Consider the following 22,454-nt stretch of genomic DNA (forward strand, 5'->3'; position numbering starts at 1 on the left):
AGGCCTTCCCTATCCCCATCGTCGCCATAAGACCTGTCTGAGTCGGTGTGACGCAAAGCAAGTTGTACAAAATAAAAGGAAAGAAAAGTAGGCATGTTGCGTAGACCAACAGCATTATCTAACATAGACTACACGAAAATTCGCAGTTCTCCGTTGCTTGGTTATCAATATCTCCCCGGTCGAAGACACACGACCTGTTAGGATAAGCAAAGATAACACTATCAAATCCACACAACTGAGCGCTGTTACACGTTGCTTGTTCTGTCAAAAGACCAAGGGACTAGCAGAGCCGCCGTCACCATACGAGGGACGTCTATCGCGCAGAATAAAGGTGAGCTCTTTGAACAAATATAGCTGATACAAAATGTGTAAAGAATTCCGAGGTACTTTTTAAAGAATTCATTTCTCTCACCGGGCCAACTCCAAATGGTTAGCCCTGGCTCGTAAGGGCTGATTGCAAACCCGGAAGGAGAGAGATGGCTAGTGAGAAAGGGACGGTGAGGAGAGACATGAGACATAGAAAAAATTGCATAATAACAAAAATCAACCTTTAAAAATGAATCATTATAGACTATTACATTACAAATGAACACGACACTTACCATTTGTTTGATATCAGCAGCTTAATGATGTCAGGGAGAAACTGATCGAGCAGAATTAAATGCGTAACACTGCTTCCAACGCAACATTAGACACGCAACATCTAATTAACGACTGCACATTTTTTGTGGCTCATTGTATTAAAATAAATTCATAAATATGATTAACTGGATTAAATCCACTTATTAATTACTAAAACGAAGCCAATTTTTACGCCAAATTCCATTGGCCTTCATCAGGGCTTCTGACAGTCACGTTGTTTTGAGGAGTGAGGATGTTGTTTGGATGTTTTGGTTTTGAAGAATGATGAGATTGTTTCGGTTCTTAGGCTTTTGGTTTTGGTTTTAAGTGGGCGGTGTGTTGCTTGGGTGTATACATCTTCGGGGTGACTTGGATTTTAGCGTGTTTTACTGGTACTGATTTGGGAGGGGGTGGGGGGTTGGAGAGGTTTGAGTTTCCTAATGCGTGGTCTTGGGCTAAGGGGTCACAAATTGGTTTGAGGTGTATGTTAAGGGGTTTATGTTGATTGGTGTGGGGATGTTGGTAGGTTTCAGAGCTTCTAAAACAGGTGTTTCCAAATGGCGGCCCGGGGGCCGCCTGCGGCCAGCGAAACCATATTTTGCGGCCCACGAGGGCTTTAAAATATATATATTTTAAGAAATGTGAAGAAAATTTACAAAAAATATTTCATAGCTCGTTCAAAAATGTATTAATTGTTATACCCCTTGTAGACCGGTCCTAATTCGTTATTTAATCATGACGAATAGAATATCTAAGTGTGATCACTCCGCTCTCTGAACATTATCGTTGGTGGCCCCGCCAGAATGAGGCGCTGCAATTGCAACGCACCAGCTACAACAACGCGTGCACCAATTGTCGACGAAGGGAAGAGCTTGCATGCGTAAAGTCATGGTAATACTTTTAAAGCTTGAGGGAATTTACTTGTTTTAATACATTGCTATTTGTAGAAAGTGAAACACCAAGACTGAGAGCGGTGATCACAATGAAATTTATTCCGCGTATTAAGGAAATGACAAGACACAAATGATTAAAACTACAGAACTGTACATGCACGGTGACCGTGGAAATTCAGTACGGCGTAGCACCACCATGCGCTGCAATCAGAGCCACTAGACGTCGTGGCATGGAATCAAAGAGCGCCTGAATATGCTGTTGGGGAATACTCTGCCACGTGGTTTGTAGGGGCGTCCATAAGTCATCAACTGTGGCTGCAGGAGGACCTGAACGAACAAGGTGCTGACCGACCATATCCGAGACATGTACAATGGGTGACATATCCGGCGAACGGGCAGGCCAGTGAAGCAGTGGTATCCGTCGTTCTTCGAAGAAGGCTTGCACATTCCTCGCCACATGCGGCCGGGCATTGTCCTGCTGGAATATGGCGTCTGGAACGGCCTGCAGGAGGGGCAGTGCTTCGGGCTGTTTAAACCTTCCTGATGTATCGGTAGCTGTTCAGATTGTCCTGAAGACGTAGGAGGCGAGATCGCATGTTATAGGCAATTGCGCCCCAAACCATCACACTTGGCGTTTGCCCGCTATGCCGCTCAACAATACAGTCTGCCCAATGGCGTTCACCACTGCGGCGTCTAACGCGTATGCAGCCATCACTGTAGGACAAGTTGAAGCGAGACTCGTCCGAAAACACCACATTTTGCCACTCAGCATGACAGTGTCGGTGTTCACATGCCCATTGCAGTCTACGGCGTGCCACCAGCCCAGCCCTCAGAAGACGGCGTCGAACCGTCGATGCAGACAACCCCACACCCGTTGCAGTGCTCAATCGTCGAGCCAAAACTGTGGACGAAGCTCTTCTGTCCATTACGGCTAAGTGGACAAGATGGCGGTCATCTCGTGCTGTGGTCACATTGTGTCGTCCAGTACCCTGTCGGCGCTGTGTACGGCCCTCTTCTCTCCACTGGTACCACATACGCCTCACTGTTGGAGCAGCGTACCCTGTACGAGCCGCAATGTCTTGGAACGACAGACCCATCTCCCGGAGCCCTATCATTCTGCACTCACATGCTGATATTCCCTCCTGTGATGTCGGCGAGGCACAGAGGCACTTAGGTACACGTTTCCATTTCGTATGACGGCTCCGCACTGACTGAGCGTTGCGTAACACTGCCCTGGCCGGTCACACACAGAAGGGCATTGCAGGGCCTACGTGCACGCCATCTCTCTGCAATTTAAAACACTTATTATGGTTCCACCACCGCCGTCTCAATCTCTATATACTGCCTGCTCTGTGCCGCGAGAATTGCGTTTACAGCGACATTGCAGATGGCAGCACTTACCGCACCCAGAGCACACGTTGGTTAAATGAGAGTTGGTCCGTAACATCAATATAAAAAGAAAACTAATCCTTACCATGTTACTAATTGAGAAGATAATGCCCATACAGAATCTAATATTTCACATTTGAGATTGGCTTAAGATACAGAAACATAAAATATATAAAATCTTACTAGTTACAGTAGATATATTAGGATCATCCCACTACAGCATGGTACATACAAATTTCAGAATTTTCTCGACACGAGTAACAGAGCATCTTTTCAGTCCTTTCTTTACTGTTATTTACCAGCAGCGGAGGCAAAATAAAATAAAATATTATATCACTATTTCGCTGACCCGTGGTTCATGACCAGTCTTCAGGATGGTTTTATAGCACATAATGCAGTGCGTGATTTCGTCATGTCATTAAATCCACCACCTAATCTCACTGAACTAAATAGGGCTTCTATTGCGTCTCCAGAAAATCATCCAGTGAGTTAATAAAATAACCGATTTAGTAACAGATAAGACACACATTCCACTATAGATGTCACAGTTAGCGAGACTGCATCTGCCGTCTCATTAGTCAGACACTTCAGTTTTTCACGTTTTGATTCCAACTGAATTATTTTAACATACTCGATGAAATCATCATTCAACCATTGTAAGTAGTTTATCTGCTGGTGAATAGAAATGCACACAATCTGGATTGTTCTGCCGAAAGGCATTACAATAATAATTTCTGAACTAAAAAGGATACATCGGATACTTCTAAGCCTTTAACGTGGAAGTAGGCGGCAGGACTAGAGAACTTAAAAGTCGGATTACAAGTAAACACAACAGTTTATTCGGTGGAGCAGGAATTTTACATTATCTGTGTCGCATATACCTTCAACATTGACCACGCAAACGAACTTGTCACTGGTTCGGTCGTAGAGGAGCCGTACCAAATTAGCCATTTAATCGGCGATCACTGTTACACTTCTCTATGTTGGTCTGAGTGTTTTAGATTAGATCTTTCCTTCACTAATTGGGAAATCCCGACAAATACTATCAACATTTTCCATTTAGGCTATCTGCCCAGAGTACTTTGTGACAGAGCCGGATTCAAAGACTATGCACTAAAAACTCCAAAATAATGCACTGAAAATGTTGAAATTATGCACTAAAAATAAAACAAAATACACTTACCAAACGTATTACTTAATTTTAACTCGGTGTTAAACTGACAGACATGTTTCATTCCTTGCAAAATGATGCATGGCAGTAGGTTATCCAGAGTTTTTCAATGATTTCAAGGGTCAATGACTTTCTGTTGTCGGACAGAATTAATTTATTCACTGAAAATGACCGTTCTACGTCGACGGACGTAACTGGGCAATACAGTATTTGTACAGCGGCACTAACTGCCTGATTCCACGTGTGTACTTGCTTATCGATTGAATCTTCTTCAGTCCTGGATTTGAGTCCAACATCACACTGAGTTTCCTTTTAACTTTTCCTCCAGTTTCACCAGGGACACCATTTAAAGAACTAATGGTGTTTTGAATTAACTGAAGGGATTCGTGTAGGGATGCACCACAAGTTTCTAGGCCCTTAATCGCCTTCGAAAGTGACGAATAATGCACATGGATGAAACTGATATCATTATATACAGTTTCAGATTCAAATGCGCACTTTGCTACACGAACACACGCATTATGACTATCATCAATACTTTTAACTACATCTTTCACTTTATTAAAGTTCTCCTGGTAGAACGATACTGCGGATAACCAAGTTCCCCATCTTGTGAGAACAGGTTTCGGTGGAAGAGAAACCTGAGGCAGATGAGTTTTGTACAACAGTACACGAGCCGGTCCTTTTAAGAACAGTTTTTCCCACTTGAAATTTCTTGTTGACAGATGGAAAGAGGGTACGTATCTCTTCTGCAATACGATGCAATCTATGGGCAAAACATGTGACATGGGTTAGATTAGGAAAAAATACTCGAAGAGATTGACCAGCTTTCAAGATATACGAAGCTGCATCTGTGACTAAAATGCGCACTTTGTAACAATCCCTCTCCGATTCACTAGGCCACAGAAGTCGCAGGAAATCGTTAACAAATCTTGTAACTGAAGCGTGGTTGGTTTTTTCTAGCACTTTGCACGAAAGTTAATGAGGTTTTCCGGTTCTTCCGGACATAATTTACCCACTATGAAGTTCGAAATGGATCGAGCACACGAATCGGTTGTTTCATCTACCGATATCCAGACACAGTTCCCCCCTATGTCAGATCGTATCGAATCAACGACAGATGCGTGCAGTGAAAGTAAGTAGTTCTTCCTAAGGGTACATTCATCTGGTATCCTTTGATTAGCACAATAGTTTTCACAAAACGAGCGTAGATGTGGATTATTAAAATTATGCAGTGAAATATTGCTGCATACAAAAGCTTTACAAATATCAGCGGTAGTCGCCATAGGACGTATCTGTGTCGGTGCGACGTAAAGCCACTAGCAAAAGAAATATCAGCGGAAAATGTACTAACTTCACACCGTGTTTTCAAAGAGCCAAACCTAACTCCATTGCGCAACAACCCCAAAGGGCCTTGGCCTACCAAGCGACCGCTGCTCAGCCCGAATGTCTGCAGATTACGAGGTGTCGTGTGGTCAGCAAGACGAATCCTCTCGGCCGTTATTCTTGGCTTTCGAGACCGCGGCCGCCGTCTCAGAGTCAGATGGCTCTTCAATTGTAATCACGTAGGCTGAGTAGACCTCGAACCACCCACAGATCTACGTAAAAATCCCTGACCTGGCCGGGAATCGAACCCGGGGCCTCAGGGTAGGAGCCAGGCACGCTACACCTACACCACGGGGCCGGCACGGTGTTCAAAATAGCTTTTGCATGTTCTTACTCTGCTCATTTGATTTGAGATGTGAACTTGTTTTCGAATGCTGTTCAATTTGAAGTTTCTTATCACATTTTACACTCTTGTCGCACACTTCTCTGTGGTGTAGTGGTTAGTGTGATTAGCTGCCAACCCCAGAGGTCCGGGTTCGATTCTCGGTTCTGCCACGAAATTTGAAAAGTGGTACGAGGGCTGGAACGGGATCCACTCAGGCTCGGGAGGTCAACTGAGTAAAGATGGGATCGATTCCCACCTCAGCCATCCTGGAAGTGTTTTTCCGTGGTTTCCCACTTCTCCCCCAAGCAAATGCCGGAATGGTACCTAACTTAAGCAGCGTGAGCTGAGTTCTCCTGTAGAATTCGGGAGATCGGCCGTACCGAAGAAGAAGAAGTCAAAATAATGGATAAAATCTCCTGTTCCTTAATTACAACTTTTCTTTCCCAAAATCTTAATAAATCATATACTGTATGTTGTTAAGTTATATGCTCCCTTTGGTGCTTTGGCTGAATGGTTAACGCTTCGTGCCCCCCACCCCCACCGTTTTTATGATACCTTCATTCTTCGGAGTGTTCGACCTCTTCCATTTCCCTTCTGATTAGTGTTAATAGAGGATGGCTGGCCAGTTGTACTTCCTCTTAAAAAATTATCACCGCCACGGAAAGGTCAGCGTACTGGCCTTCGGTTCAAAGGGCCCTGGTACGATTCCCGACTGAGTCGGAGATTTTATTCGCGTCTATTAATTCGTGTAGATCGGGGGCTACGGCTTTGTGTTCGCGTTCATACGCAAATAGCCTATATACAACATGTCACACTAGAAAAAAAACGACAGAAACACGACGTAGTGAATATAATTATATCCCTCCACATACGATTGGTGGTAGGAAAGGCAACCGGCGGCAAAACTAGGCTAAGTCCACACAAAGTCCTTCGCCAGGCTAGAAAGAAGAGGTGAGAGTAGGTAGTTGTTAAATATTTCCCCCAGAGGGAGGCTGGATCCTCAAACAAATTCTGTTTTTAATTTTTAAGACATAGCGAAAGGCACGGCTAACATAATGCTCGTTTGGAGGTTTATGAAGGAGTTTCATATTTTAAAATTTCATTCTTAATTATTATGTTCCTCTGTGGTGTAGTGGTTAGCGTGATTAGCTGCCACCCCCGGAGGTCCGGGTTCGATTACCGGCTCTGCCACGAAATTTGAAAAGTGGTACGAGGGCTGGAACTGGGTCCACTCAGCTTCGGGAGGTCAACTGAGTAGAGGTGGGTTCGATTCCCACCTCAGCCATCCTGGAAGTGGTTTTCCGTGGTTTCCCACTTCTCCTCCAGGCGAATGCCGGGATAGTACCTAACTTAAGGCCACGGCCGCTTCCTTCCCTCTTCCTTGCCTATCCCATCCGATCTTCCCATCCCTCCACAAGGCCCCTGTTCAGCATAACAGGTGAGGCCGCCTGGGTGAGGTACTGGTCATTCTCCCCAGTTGTATCCCCCGACCAAGAGTCTGAAGCTCCAGGACACTGCCCTTGAGGCGGTGGAGGTGGGATCCCTCGCTGAGTCCGAGGGAAAAACCGAACCTGGAGGGTAAACAGATAATGATAATGATGATGATGAATTATTATGTTTATTCAATTATTTTAACAAATATATTTCCAATGAGTGTAGTGCATTCCTCTCAACTGTAGCAAAGACGTGTATGACCAACACGCTAGATGTCACCACCATCGCTGTTCGCACTCCAGTAAATGCTGTTGAGATAGAGCTGTCCGGTACGGCTGCCCATTAATAATTTCGTGTGGCTATTTCTAGCCGAGTGCAGCCCTTGTAAGGCAGACCCTCCGATGAGGGTGGCGGCATCTGCCATATGTAGGTAACTGCGTGTTATTGTGGTGGAGGATAATGTTATCTGTGGTGTGTGAGTTGCAGGGATATTGGGGACAGCACAAACACCCAGCCCCCGGGGCAATGGAATTAACCAATGAAGGTTAAAATCCCCGACCCGGCCGGGAATCGAACCCGGGACCTTCTGAACCGAAGACCAGTACGCTGACCATTCAGCCAACCTGCTATAACATATCGCCATCCGACATTGGCAGCCATGTCCGACTCGTCCGAGTTCGATTCCTGGCCGAGTCGGGGATTTTGACCTTAATTCCTACGGCACGGGGGCTGGGTGTATGGGTTGTCTCCATCATAATTTCATCCTCATCACGACGCGCAGTTCGCCTGCACCTGGCGAGCCGAACCCGTCCTGGGATATCCCGGCACTAAAAGCCATACGACATTTCATAGCAGGTCTGATGAAGGTGTATTGGTGAGCAGGAGGAGCTGGAAGTTGAGTCCCCAGTACGTTCCAGCTAGTCTGCGAAGGAGCTCTGCGTTTTGACTTGGATTTGAGGACAAGGAAATGGGGCCAGAAGGTGAGGTGTTATACCTTTTATTTGTCGTTGTTGCTGTGGTAAAGTCAATGGAGAGTCCCAGGGCGAAAACTATGGCTTTTTACTCATCTTTTTCGGAGAATGACTGACGAGTCAGAAAGTCACTGTCCTTTTACTCTGTAGAGGGAGAAAAACGATCTGACAGTGGACTGAAAAGCCCACTAGCCAGAGGAGAAAACCACTCATCGCTAATTTGGATGATTTCAGTTTAATAATTACTAATGTGGGTGGTGGGAGCTATCTTCTTAAGAAACGGGTTTAATTTTGATATTTATTTAGTGACCTGTGTCCGCCTCTGTGGTGTAGTGGTTGGTGTGATTAGCTGCTACCCCCGGAGGCCCGGTGTTCGATTCCCGGCTCTGCCGCGAAATTTGAAAACTGATACGAGGCCTTGAACGGTTTCCACTCAGCCTCGGGAGGTCAACTAGTAGAGGTGGGTTCGATTCCCACCTCAGCCATCCTGGAAGTGGTTTTCCGTGGATTCCCACTTCTCCTCCAGTCAAATGCCAGGATGGTACCTAACTTATGGCCACGGCCGCTTCCTTCCCTCTTCCTTGTCTATACCTTCCAATCTTCCCATTCCCCCTCCCCCCCCAGGCCCCTGTTCAGCATAGCAGGTGAGGCCGCCTGGGTGAGGTACTGGTCATCCTCCCCAGTTAGTTGTATCCCGCGACCCAATGTCTCATGCTCCAGGACACTGCCCTTGAGGCGGTAGAGGTGGGATCTCTCGCTGAGTCCGAGGAAAAACCAACCCTGGAGGGTAAGCAGATTAAGAAAGAAGATTTAGTGACCTGTGTTATGCTTTTTTTGTAAATTTGGAATAGACCGAAAAGGTACTTAAACTAGGTCATGAGTGGGCCAATGGCCTTTGCACTTCAGGGGTGTGTTGTGCTTTTTGGTCCTTATGACCTATTTAAGACTGAGTTGAGAAAATATTGGAATCATGTATCCTAGCTATCTTGAGATGTTACACTAGTGTTGTTGTTCGAAATTTATACCTTACATTTTGTTATGACACTACGAGTATAGCGTTTTATTCTACAGCAAATGCATTAAATCATGTCTTCAATCCAATACTTACTATTTGTGTGAGTAACAAAGAAAATTATTCACCATTAAGACATATTCAGTACACTCTATAGACATTATAGAGGATCACAGATTTCTATAACTAGCTCGCTGACTCGAGCGTTGGAAGTGAGGCTATCGTCCGCCATTTGTAGAGATTACTATTCTTGTTTCCATTCGATGTGCTATTTGTAATCGTGGTATTTATCAAAACTGGACTGAGGAAAGGACGGGAGGTCTCACAAGGGGGCATTCCCTACTCGTCATCACCGATTTCGCTCAAATTTTTTAGAACATGCTGGGCTTGGCTAGAAACGAAAGTACCTGAAGTGCGAACTCCAGATGGCTAAGCGTATAGAAAATAAAAATGAAAATACAAATGTTGGCGCGGCTCTCGCACCGTATAAGCCACTTACGTTAATGCGTACGCTGAGCAATTGTTGGCGTAGCGGTAAGAGCGTGGACTAGAATTTCGACGGTCGTGGGTATGACTACCCGTGTGGAGATTTTTTTTCTCAATTTGTATATTATTCCTTTATTTTAATTTTATTTCATCATCATCATCATCTGTTTACCCTCCAGGTTCGGCTTTTTCCCTCGGACTCAGCGAGGGATCCCACCTCTACCGCCTCAAGAGCAGTGTCCTGGAGCTTCAGACTCTTGGTCGGGGGATACAACTGGGGAGAATGACCAGTACCTCGCCAAGGCGGCCTCACCTACTATGCTGAACAGGGGCCTTGTGGAGGGATGGGAAGATTGGAAGGGATAGACAAGGAAGAGGGAAGGAAGCGGCCGTGGCCTCAAGTTAGGGACCATCCCGGCATTCACCTGGAGGAGAAGTGGGAAACCACGGAAAACCACTTCGAGGATGGCTGAGGTGGGAATTGAACCCACCTCTACTCAGTTGACCTCCCGAGGCTGAGTGGACCCCGTTCCAGCCCTCGTACCACTTTTCAAATTTTCGTGGCAGAGCCGGGAATCGAACCCGGACCTCCGGGGGTGGGAGCTAATCACGCTAACCACTACACCGCCGAGGCGGACTTAATTTTATTTATTTATATGAAAAAGGCATATAGGACGTCGTTTTTTTAGTGAGCGCACAATTGTAGAAAATTTTGGAGTTGCGCACTTCCCCGACGTGTTCAAACTGAAATTCTTATTTTTTTCTCCTTTATTGGCTATCTCGTCCGCCTCTGTGGTGTAGTGGTTAGCGTGATTAGCTGCCACCCCCGGAGGTCCGGGTTCGATTCCCGGCTCTGCCACGAAATTTGAAAAGTGGTATGAGGGCTGGAACGGGGTCCACTCAAGCTCGGGAGGTCAACTGAGTAGAGGTGGGTTCGAATCCCACCTCAGCCATCCTGAAGTGGTTTTCCGTGGTTTCCCACTTCTCCTCCAGGCGAATGCCGGGATGGTACCTAACATAAGGCCACGGCCGCTTCCTTCCCTCTTCCTTGCCTATCCCTTCCAATCTTCCCATCCCTCCACAAGGCCCCTGTTCAGCATAGCAGGTGAGGCCGCCTGGGCGAGGTACTGGTCATTCTCCCCAGTTGTATCCCCCGACCAAGAGTCTGAAGCTCCAGGACACTGCCCTTGAGGCGGTAGAGGTGGGATCCCTCACTAAGTCCGAGGGAAAAACCGAACCTGGAGGGTAAACAGATGATGATGATGATGACGTAATTGAAAAATGAATAATATAAAAGTTGACAGAAAAACCAGTATCCACACGGGGAGTCGAACCCAAGACCATCGACTTACTAGTCCGAGCTCTTACCGCTACGCCAACAACTGCTCGGCGTGCAGACTAACGTAAGTGGCTTATACGATGCGAGAGCCGCGCCAACATTTGTATTTTCATTTTTATTTTCTATACGCTTAGCCATCTGGAGTTCCCACTTCAGGTACTTTCATTTCTAGCCAAGCCCAGCATGTTCTATAAATTTGAGCGAAATCGGTGATGACGAGTAGGGAATGCCCCCTTGTCAGTATATAAGGGCTCGTGGAAGGTTCTGGAGACATACGAAAATATTCGAGAAAGTCGACAAAAGATGTCGTGTTCGTGACGTGTCGATGACGTGGTGTGCGAAGAGGCAGAATAATGCGGCGTTCAGTAGTATAACAAGCAGCGGAGTGAGGTGTTGGTAGTCGACGACAAAGGTAAATGCAGTAGCATGTAGTCTTCTGGTGGAATGTTACAACAGTATATAACAATAGTAATTGATAAATAATAAAATAATGTGGTCCTAATGTGTATTACGATAATTATACCGTAATTGTGCATGATAGAAGAATTCATTCGCAATGCTTTTACGCGTGAAAAATTGTGGTTATACACAATTTAAAAGTAAATGAATTATTTTAAGATGTAGCCGGTTAGTGGCGGCATGAGACTCCATCAATACGTTAACGCATTAATTGTTTCAAATGTTCTCAAGTTACAATCTGTGAGCTATGCTGTGTTGTAGTGCTGCAGTACACTTTTCAATTGAGGGCCGGTTCATTTGACAACCAAAGCGAGTGTGATGAGGCAATGAGTTATCTGCGCTTTAATCAGTTCAAAAGTTGGCCCTGAGAATAGGAGATCGTCTAAGTCTGAAAACGACCATGGTCACTTGTTCTGTAAATGCGGGTGCATGTAAACAAGTTTAAGTTGTTGGGGGCTGAAGGGGGGGGGGGGTTAGGTGAAGGTCATCTTACCTTTCCCTGTGTATCGGGCGAGTTGGCCGTGCGGTTAGGGGCGCGTAGCTGTGAGCTTGCATCCCGCAGATAGTGGGTTCGAACCCTACTGTCGGCAGCTCTGACGATGGTTTTCCGTGTTTTCCAATTTTCACACCAGGCAAATGCTGGGACTGTACCTTAATTAAGGCCACGGCCGCTTCTTCACACTTCTAGGCCTTTCCTATCCCATCGTCGCCATAAGACCTATCTTCTGTGTCGGTGCGACATAAAGCAAATAGAATAAATAAATAAATAAATAAATAAATAAATAAATAAATCCCTGTGTACACAAAAGCTTGGCCAATTGTCTACGTCTCGCTATCTCTGTAAATAGACAGGCACACAGTCTCTAAAACCCCACCCAGTTATCCCTTGAAGTTCTATACAGCGCAGAGTCGGTATACTTGGGGACCTCACCTCACACCACTACTCTCCACGGGTATCCCGGTGTCTATTAGCGGCTTATAGGATTTACTACGTCTTCTCTAGCCGGAGTTGCCAAATAGTCTACTGCACTCGACGCGAAGAAAAGGTAACGACTGAAGGGAGTGGTTTGGCAACCTCTCCACACCAAACAAGGATCACTTCGAACTCGTTAACTCAGCAGGGTGCACTGTGTGATTGACTGCTGGCTTCCAGTTCGCTTCCAGGAACTGAAGCCATCATGTTTTGTCCCCAAGTATAACAGTGTTACAGAATGTAATGAAGATTCTCGCTATGCATTTTAATAGTGCATTTTATTACGACTGTTTATGCTCGAAGATAATTATAACTCTATTTTTTAAAATATTCTTTAATTTCTGTCGAGATGTCTCTTGACATTTGAGTTTACTGAACAGAACGCAGAACGCATGCGCTGGGTTATTGATTTCCCGTGAGTGGATCAGAGACCTTCACAATGTCATATGCTTTCAAAGCTTGATAGAAGGTTATCATAACCTAGCTTTATTTCAAATACAAATAGTTTATTGTACAGCTGGTGAAGTGAATTTGCGGGAATGTGCCGTGTGGTTGTGGAATATTGGAAGTAGAAGGTGAATTGTTGTTAATATGTGTGTCCGACATGTTTGATTTTGGAACCAAGTGCGAAGCTAATGCTTTGAGCGCAGGTGCGATGCTATCCTTACCTAATTGGCCAAACAGCTGTATCACAATGAAATCTGCACTCTGATTGGTGAAGAACCTGTATCATAATGAAAATCTGAACTGTGATTGGTGGAGAACTTGTATCATAATGAAAATCTGCACTCTGATTGGTGGAGAACCTGTATTATAATGAAAAACTGAACTGTGATTGGTGGAGAACTTGTATCATAATGAAAATCTGCACTCTGATTGGTGGAGAACTTGTATCATAATGAAAATCTGCACTGTGATTGGTGGAGAACCTGTATCATAATGAAAATCTGAACTGTGATTGGTGGAGAACCTGTATCATAATGAAAATCTGCACTCTGATTGGTGGAGAACTTGTATCATAATGAAAATCTGAACTGTGATTGGTGGAGAACCTGTATCATAATGAAAATCTGAACTGTGATTGGTGGAAAACCTCTATCATAATGAAACTTGAACTATATTGAGCCTCATTAAGATTCAGTTTTTCTGGCATATAATATTTATATTTCGGCATCGTCGAGCATAAACAATATCATTTTTTTGATGATTTTTTTTTCACAGACATGCTTTGTTCAGCGTTCAATCCGAATCCGCAGTGAAACAAACCGCGTTTAACCCGGCTTTCACTCCACAATGTTTCCAAGTCGTCTTTACAGCTTTCTAGCACATTTTAGTAAGTTCTTTGAGGTCAGTAGCGTAGCCAGGATCGGCTAATGGGTGACGGTTTTAGTTTCAAACTGATGGTAGAACACAATGAAGGTGTTTGTGTTTGTATGGTGCGCGTATGCATGGGTGTCATTATAAGGACACTGTACGAGTGAATTATGTCGATATTCAGAAGGCAGTGCTCTACAAAATCTTACATTAACATACAAAACAATAACAATACGATCAAGGTCAACAGTTTTACAGCGAATGGTATGTTCAGTTTACAGTCTGAAATCCAACTTTAGGGACTTCTTAGAAAATATATTTAACAGATCTGTTGGTTCTACAATTACCGGGAGAATTGGCCGCCTGCAGTTAGGGGCGCGCAGCTGTGAGCTTGCATCCGCGAGATAATGGGTTCGAACCCCACTGACCGAACTCGATAGCTGCAGTCGCTTAAGTGCGGCCAGTGTCCAGTATTCGGGAGATAGTAGGTTCGAACCCCACTATCGACAGCCCTGAAAATGGTTTTCCGTGGTTTCTCATTTTCACACCAGGCAAATGCTGGGGCTGTACCGTAATTAAGGCCACGGCCGCTTCCTTCCCATTCCTAGCCCTTCCTTGTCCCATCGTCGCCATAAGACCTCTGTGTGTCGGTGCGACGTAAAAGCAACTGGAACCCCACTGTCGGCAGCCCTGAAGATGGTTTTCCGTGGTCTCCATTTTCACACCAGGCAAATGCTAGGTTAATTATGGCCACGGCCGCTTCCTTCACACTCCTAGTCCTTTCCTATCCCATCGTCGCACCGACACAGATACGTCTTGTGGCGACGATGGGATAGGAAAGACCTGGGAGTGGGAAGGAAGCGGCCGTGGCCATAATTAAGGTACAGCCCCAGCATTTACCTGGTGTGAAAATGGGAAACCACGGAAAAACATCTTCAGGGCTGCCGACAGTGAGGTTCGAACCCACTATCTCCCGGATGCAAGCTCACAGCTGCGCACCTCTAACCGCATGGCCAACCCGCCCGGTCTTATACATATCAATGTTATGTGTAAAGAAGTGGAATCAGATATAAGGCTGTTTGCAGATGATGTTAGTCTGTACAGAGTAATAAATAAGTTACAAGATTGTGAGCAACTGCAAAATGACCTCGTTAATGTTGTGAGATGGACAGTAGGCAATGGTATGATGATAAAAGGGGTTAAAAGTCAGGTTGTGAGTTTCACAAATAGGAAAAGTCATCTCAGTTTTAATTACTGAGATGATGGGGTGGAAGTTCATTTTGGGGATCATTGTAAGTACCTAGGTGTTAATATAAGGAAAGATCTTTACATAAATATGATTGTTAATAAAGGGTACAGATGTCTGCACATGGTTGTGAGGGTATTTAGGGGTTGTAGGAAGGATGTAAAGAAGAGGGCTTACAAGTCTCTGGTAAGATCCCAACTAGAGTATGGTTCCAGCGTATGGGACCCCTCACCAGGATTACTTGATTCAAGAACTAGAGAAAATCCAAAGAAAAGCAGCTCGATTTGTTCTGTGTGATTTCCGACAAAAGAGTAGCGTTACAAAAAGGCTGCAAAGTTTGGGCTGGGAAGACTTGGGAGAAAGGAGACGAGCTGTTCGACTAAGTGGTATGTTCCGAGCTGTCAGTGGAGAGATGGCGTGGAATGACATCAGTAGACTGATAAGTTTGAGTGATGTCTTTAAAAGTAGGAAAGATCCAATATGAAGATAAACCTGGAATTCAAGAGGACAAATCGGGGCAAATATTCGTTTATAGGTAGGGGAGTTAGGGATTGGAATAACTTATCAAGGGAAATGTTCAATAAATTTCCAATTTCTTTGCGATCATTGTAGAAAAGGCTAGGGAAACAACAGATAGGGAATCTGCCAGCTGGGCGTCTGCCCTAAATGCAGATCAGTAGTGACTGATTGATTGACTAACTAATGCAACTGTTTTACAGCTGATGAAATAACATGATGATTTAATGTTGATGTAATCGGTTCCATTAGCTGGAATGCAGTTTTTCATCTCAGACAAATAAAATATATTTACGTAACATTCTGTCTTCACCTTCAGTTTCATTATCGTTACATCACAAGTTAACAGCCCCAGGCTGGGATTTCCAGCCCATTAATTATGATATGCCATGGCGTTATTCTACAGACTAAGACGAATCAAGGATTCAAGAGGGCATTTAAGCAAAACAGTACTAGTTCAGGAAGAGAAACAAGCATCACCTGAATGCCCTGTTTTAATGTTGTAAACATTATTTTGTTAGCAGACAAGGTAGGGGTTCCCATGCTACGAAAAACGTAAAATTAAGCAATTTCTTCAATTGTACTGAAAGTTGAAGGACTAAAGGTTCCGAAAAGGTTTCAAATTGTGAGTCTTTATTACTTCTATCAAACTAAAAAAAAAAAAAAAAAAAAAAAAAAAAAAATCGAAAATCACTTGCGGCACAAATGCAGTTCCGGAAAAACTCCCTAAAATCGCTTCTTTCTTTGCTCGTTTTCTTTTTGATTCAAATCCTAGGCAAATTACAAGTAACTTACTTACATAGTTCTTTTTGTAATGTATTCCTTGGTTCAATAACGTCAGGCGTTTTCTTTTTAATGTTCGCATCGAATGTAAAATTATAAGGGCTTAAATAAAACTCAGCGTGTAGAGGCGCGCGGCTGTGAGCTTGTATCCGGGAAATAGTAGGTTCGAATCCCACTATCGACAGCCCTGAAGATGGTTTTCCGTGGTTTCCCATTTTCACACCAGGCAAATGCTGAGGCTGTACCTTAATTAAGGCCACGGCCGCTTCCTTCCAACTCCTAGGCCTTTCCTATCCCATCGTCGCCATAAGACCTATCTGTGTCGGTGCGACGTAAAGCCCCTAGAAAAAAAAATGAAACTCAGCATTGACTCACATTAGCGCTCGTAGTGGTGCTGAAGTGAAACTCTGCATTGACTTACATTAGCGCTCGTAGTGGTGCTTAAGTGAAACTCGGCATTGACTCACATTAGCGCTCGTAGTGGTGCTTAAGTGAAACTCTGCATTGACTCACATTAGCGCTCGTAGTGGTGCTTAAGTGAAACAATGCATTGACTCACATTAGCGCTCGTAGTGGTGCTTAAGTGAAACTCTACATTGACTCACATTAGCGCTCGTAATGATGCTTAAGTGAAACAATGCATTGACTCACATTAGCGCTCGTAGTGGTGCTTAAGTGAAACAATGCATTGACTAACATTAGCGCTCGTAGTGGTAGAAAAAGGCAAACTGCTAATCTAATCACGGCCGACTTGATGCGTCGCTCTAGCTAGCTCCTTACCGGCCTTGACAATCGGGTCTACGCACTGTAATCGGAGTAGTTACACAACTCGACACGTGGCGCTGGCGGCCGACCTATTTGCGGTAGAAATGCATACTTCTTTATGGAAAATATATTGACTTTGGTTGCCGATTTATCGTAATTTAGAGCTATGGAGAATATTATATGGGTTAATACCGTTAAAATGATTAATCTTAAAGGTTACTTTCGTTGATATTTGCCAAAATGATGTCGTGAAATGAAACTGCGGGGAGATGACTTAGTCCAGCTGACGTTCTGATATTGACTCTGATTGCCGATGTATCTTAATTTAGGGAATAAAATAGTATGTTACATTGACTAATATTGTTAAAATGATTAATCCTAAAGGCTACTTTCATTGATATGTGCCAAAACAACGTCGTGAAATGAAACTGCGGATGATGGAGTAGTCCAACTGACGTTCCTTAATTGTGAGGAATAATAGTAATCGTTTTTATTATCATGGCATTTAGATACATAGCAGAACTTACCACAATGCTTTTGTCTTCTGATGTTAATATTGAGATTAAGAGTCATTGTTCAATTTGTTTTTTTAAATTCTTAAGGCGCTGCTCTTAGGAAGGGGGCTGGACAAAATATAAAAGTCTTACTTTTTCCATATTCGTTGTATGCAGAACATAAATATTTTGACTCAAACATATTTAAATGTTAATTTCAATATATATATAGTTTCAGATTACATTTCATTCATACCATTCACTAGAATATTAAATACCGGGCAAGTTGGCTGTGCTAAATTCAGAAAATAAATTTTACTTGAAATGCAGTAGGGTGGAACAAGTTGGCCGCGCGGCGTGGAGCTATGAGTTGTGAGCTTGCATCCAGGAGATAGTGGGTTCGAACCCTACTGTCGGCAGCTCTGGAGATGGTTTTTCGTGGTTTCCCATTTTCACATCAGGCTGTACCTCAATTAAGGCCACGGCCGATTCCTTCCCACTGCTAGCCCTTTCCTATTCCACCGGCGTCATAAGACCTATCTGTGCCAGTGCGACGTAAAACAAATAGCGAAAGAAGAAGAAGAATTTTAAATAAAAATTCAGTGAGAGAAAAGTATTTTGAGTAAATAAAATGTAAACTGTTCTCTGCTCGATGATGATGATGATGCTTGTTGTCTAAAGGGGCCTAATATCTAGGTCATCGGCCCCATTGCTCAGGTAACAACATTTCATACGTTGGCCTTACCGTCATAGCAGTAGTGATTCTTACTTGTCAATGTTTAAATGTTAAAGTTCAGATTATCTTGAACAAAAATGTGTTGTGTTGCTGTCATATGGCAAATACGACACCGCCTAAAGGATTATTCTATGAAAAAAAATTCATGGGTAAAAATACCTGATTAGCGTGATTAGCGGCCACTCACGGAGGCCCGGGTTCAATTCCTGGCCCTGCCACGAAATTTCAAAAGTGGTACGAAGGCTGAAACGGGGTCCACTCAGCCTTGGGAGGTCAACTGTGTAGAGGATGGTATCGATTCCCACATCACACATCCTCGAAGTGGTTTTCCATAGTTTCCCACTTCTCCTCCAAGCAAATGCCGGGATGGTAACTAACTTAAGGCCACGGCTGCTTCCTTCCCTCTTCCTTGGATATGCCTTCCAATCCTCCCATCCCCAACACAAGGCCCCTGTTCAGCATAGAAGTTGCGGCCGCCTGGGCGAGGTACTGGTCATCCTTCCCAGTTGTATCCCCCGACCCGCAGTCTCACGCTCCAGGATACTGCCCTTGAGGTGGTAGAGGTGGGATCCCTCACTGAGTCAGGGAGAAAAGCCAACGCTGGAGGGGTAAACAGACTAAGAAAAGAGAAAGAAAGAACGAAGGTAAAAACCCGACATAGAAACGGAAAACTAAGACAAGAGTGTTACCTGCTTTTAGCCACTCCGTAGTTTTGTCCTGGTCTACGGAGAATTCGTGAAATGATAGTGTCCCTTTGATTTTTTCCTGTTCGGGATACAAAAAAGGCACACAGCAATATATATTCGAATATTCCTAACACAGTTAAAGAAAAGCAAATCAACACACCATTAAAAAACGAATTAGCACATAAATTAAAATCCTTGTTCAGGACGGTTACAGCGAGAAATCACTTTGCTCTTGTTTCCATAAAATTTCTGCTCGAAGTACGAAAAGGTGCACAATAATGTCTCAAATTCCAAGATTTGTAAACACAATTTAAAAAATATAATCACCACACTACACAATAAAAAATAAACTCACTAGCGCATAACTATCAGATCTCAATATCAAGCCAACAAGCACCTCATTGCGAACACATTGCCAACATTTACGACAGCAAAACCAAAAAATAAAACTGGAAATGAGGCAATTTGCGGTATACAGCTTCCTGTCAGTGGGTAGTAGGCCAGCGCTCCAGCGGCATTACGGTGAAACTTTCCAATTACAGCTTTATGATGGGCTTCACAAGCGATTGTCAAGGCCGGTATAAGGAGCGCAGCGAGGTATCCAGTCGGCCGTGATCTAATCGACCGGATGACGATGGTTAAGAAAAGGATTGTGATTTTTAGGAATAAATAAAGAATATATTCTCATACTTCATCATATTTTACTTTTAAAAAACTCGTAGCTCATATCTCTAGGATGTTTTCAACATTGAGTTGTTTTCCTAAAGGTCTACAACTGTGGAGTTTTTATTGTCATCAGTCCATAGACTGGTTCGATGCAGCCGTCAATGCCACCCTATACTGTGCTAACGATTTAATTTCTACGTTACTACTACATTCTACATCTAATGTAATCTGTTTGCCATATTCATGCCTTGCTCTACCACTGCCGTTCTTCCCACCTACACGTCTCTCAAAACTTACTGAACAAGTCCTGGGTGTTTTAATTTGTGTCCCACCGGGCTCGATAGCTGCAGTCGCTTAAGTGCGGCCGGTATCCAGTATTCGGGAGATAGTAGGTTCGAACCCCACTGTCGGCAGCCCTGAAAATGGTTTTCCGTGTTTTCCCATTTTCACAGCAGGCAAATGCTGGAGCTGTACCTTAATTAAGGTCACGGCCACTTCCTTCCCAGTCCTAGCCCTTTCCTGTCCCACCGTCGCCATAAGACCCATCTGTGTCGGTGCGACCTAAAGCCAATAGCAAAAGAAAGAAAAAGCCTGGCGTAGTGCGTAGTGCCTGAGAGGTTGTCACAATGCGCTCACATAAAGTTGCTTCATGAGGAACAGGAGTCGCAACGTGTCCCCACAGCGGGTTCAAGTCAGGAAAGCGTGGTGGTTGCCAAGCAATCGGTCCTTCTCAACCTATCTAGCGTTCAGGAAAATGGGTATTCAGGTACCTGCGGGCAGCAGACTGAAATGTGCGGGAGTACCATCATACATGAAAAACATTTATCGACGGAATGCAAGTGGCATGTCTTCCAAGTAATCCGGCAATGCAGTACGCAAGAAATTCATGTAGTTCTGTCCAGTAAGCCTATTCGAAAAAACGTAGGGTCCCAAAAAGGAATCACCAACAATGCCTGCCCAGATGTTAATGGCGAACCTCTATTCATGAGACGATTGAATGATTGCATGAGGACATGTAAATTATTACTAAAAGTAATTTGTGTCACAAAGTTCGAATAAATCTATAAGTATACGTTTCCGGACCATGTCGTAATAACCTTTTTTTCTTCTCTCTATGTAAGGAATCCATTCCAAAATTTTTGCCGTCGAGTTTTGGTACATTCTGTATATTTGGAAGCTGGGAAAGGTTAGAGAATCAAAGAATATCTAGCGGGGAATAGTATTCTTCCATGATTAGAGGAAGTGTATACTGTCTCGCTTGACAGGTAGTAATCAAACATAGCTGCATGCAATGGCATTACTAAGGATAAGAATCGCATATATCGGAATATTAATGAAAGTGTTAGTCGCTTAGCAACGTGCTAAGTACAGAATATTATTGCGGGTTAGGGTAAGCCTTCGCCTGCGATTATTGGAGTGACCATTTAATGATTTGATTTTATGATTACTCAAAATTGGTTGAACTTAGAGACCTATCAATATCACATGATTCACCGGCAGGTAATTGGAGAGGATAAAATAAAAAAGAAGCAAATCGTTCCAGTAGATCGGACGGACGGATTTGCCAAAGCTGTTTATAGTAAACTCTTTTAGATTATTATTATTATTATTATTATTATTATTATTATTATTATTATTAATTATTTCTCCAGAGGTAGACAGACTGGAAAACTCTTGCAGGACTGATTAGCCGAGATGGTAAAGGCATGTATGGTTCATCAGGAATGACGTGGGTTCATTTCCCGAGTTAGGAAACCCTCTGTGGGTGGGAGAGTTAGAGTACATCCATGGTATCCCTTCCCTGTCATAAGAGGTGACTAAACTTGGAAATATGGGTTGGCGACCATGGATCCCGTAGCTGAATCTGGGTCCCAGGGGCTCTTAGCTTGGAAGTCTGGGTTGGAGACCACGGGGTCCTCAGCTGAGTCCTGGCATTGCTTCCACTTACTTGTGTCAGGCCCCTCACTTTCACCTATTCTATCCGACCTCCCTTGGCCAACTCTTGCTCTTTTCCGACCCCGACGGTATTAGAGCACTGGAAGCCTAGGGAATCTTTCATTTTACGCCCTTCGTGGCCCTTGTCTTTCCTTGGCCGATACCTTTATTTTTCGAAGTGTCGGATCCCGTCCATTTTTTGTTCTCTGAATAGTGTTATGTAGAGGATGGTAGCCTAGTCTTAAAACAATAATCATCACGACCACAAGCACTACACACCTCGAAGGACCTCCATTGGATCTATGGAAATGGTTTTTCTATTTTCAGTTTTCGGAGACTCGTGTGGCAATTACGAAGTGTCCGAGTCTCTCGTTTGGGAGCAGCCCCTATGATTCATCTTCTCTATCCTGCCGCCCTTCATATTCTCTTTCAACACCGATATTATAAGCGTTCTGTCTTTCAACTCCCTACCCTTTCTTCTTTCAAGGTCTAGTAACTGTCCTGTCTTTGTTTGATATACAGTGCATAACAGTCTTGTTTGTACACCCCATTTAACAGATATAATGTCTTTATAATTTCTAAATAGTACATAACCAATGCACGAGACTTGGATAAGTTATTGCACAAGGTGTTGAGAACTTGATGTTAGCGATCAAAAGTCTCGGTATATCATTTTTAAAGAATAGGAGTGAAATATGTTGTGTAGTGGCCTACTTGCTTGCAACAGTCTTGTTTGTACACGTTCACTACCTCGTATTTGCTCGGGAACACTCCTAATTAGCTGGTGTGTATCTGTGCTGTGCTAGTGTGTATACTTTCGCAGTTTGTGCACCAGGCCGTGAGCTACATAATAG

General features: G+C 43.9%; 1 protein-coding gene across 1 annotated transcript in view; it reads left to right on the forward strand.

The window, feature by feature from the left end:
* Positions 1–225: 225 nt before the first annotated feature.
* Positions 226–22,454, forward strand: part of LOC136885999 (retinol-binding protein pinta) — an 83,055-nt gene continuing 60,826 nt past the window's right edge. The window contains exon 1 of the mRNA XM_067158711.2: positions 226–331. The gene's annotated coding sequence lies outside the window, so the exon portion shown is untranslated. The remainder of the gene's footprint in view (positions 332–22,454) is intronic.

Source organism: Anabrus simplex, chromosome X (genome assembly GCF_040414725.1).
Source record: "Anabrus simplex isolate iqAnaSimp1 chromosome X, ASM4041472v1, whole genome shotgun sequence".
NCBI lineage: Eukaryota > Metazoa > Arthropoda > Insecta > Orthoptera > Tettigoniidae > Anabrus > Anabrus simplex.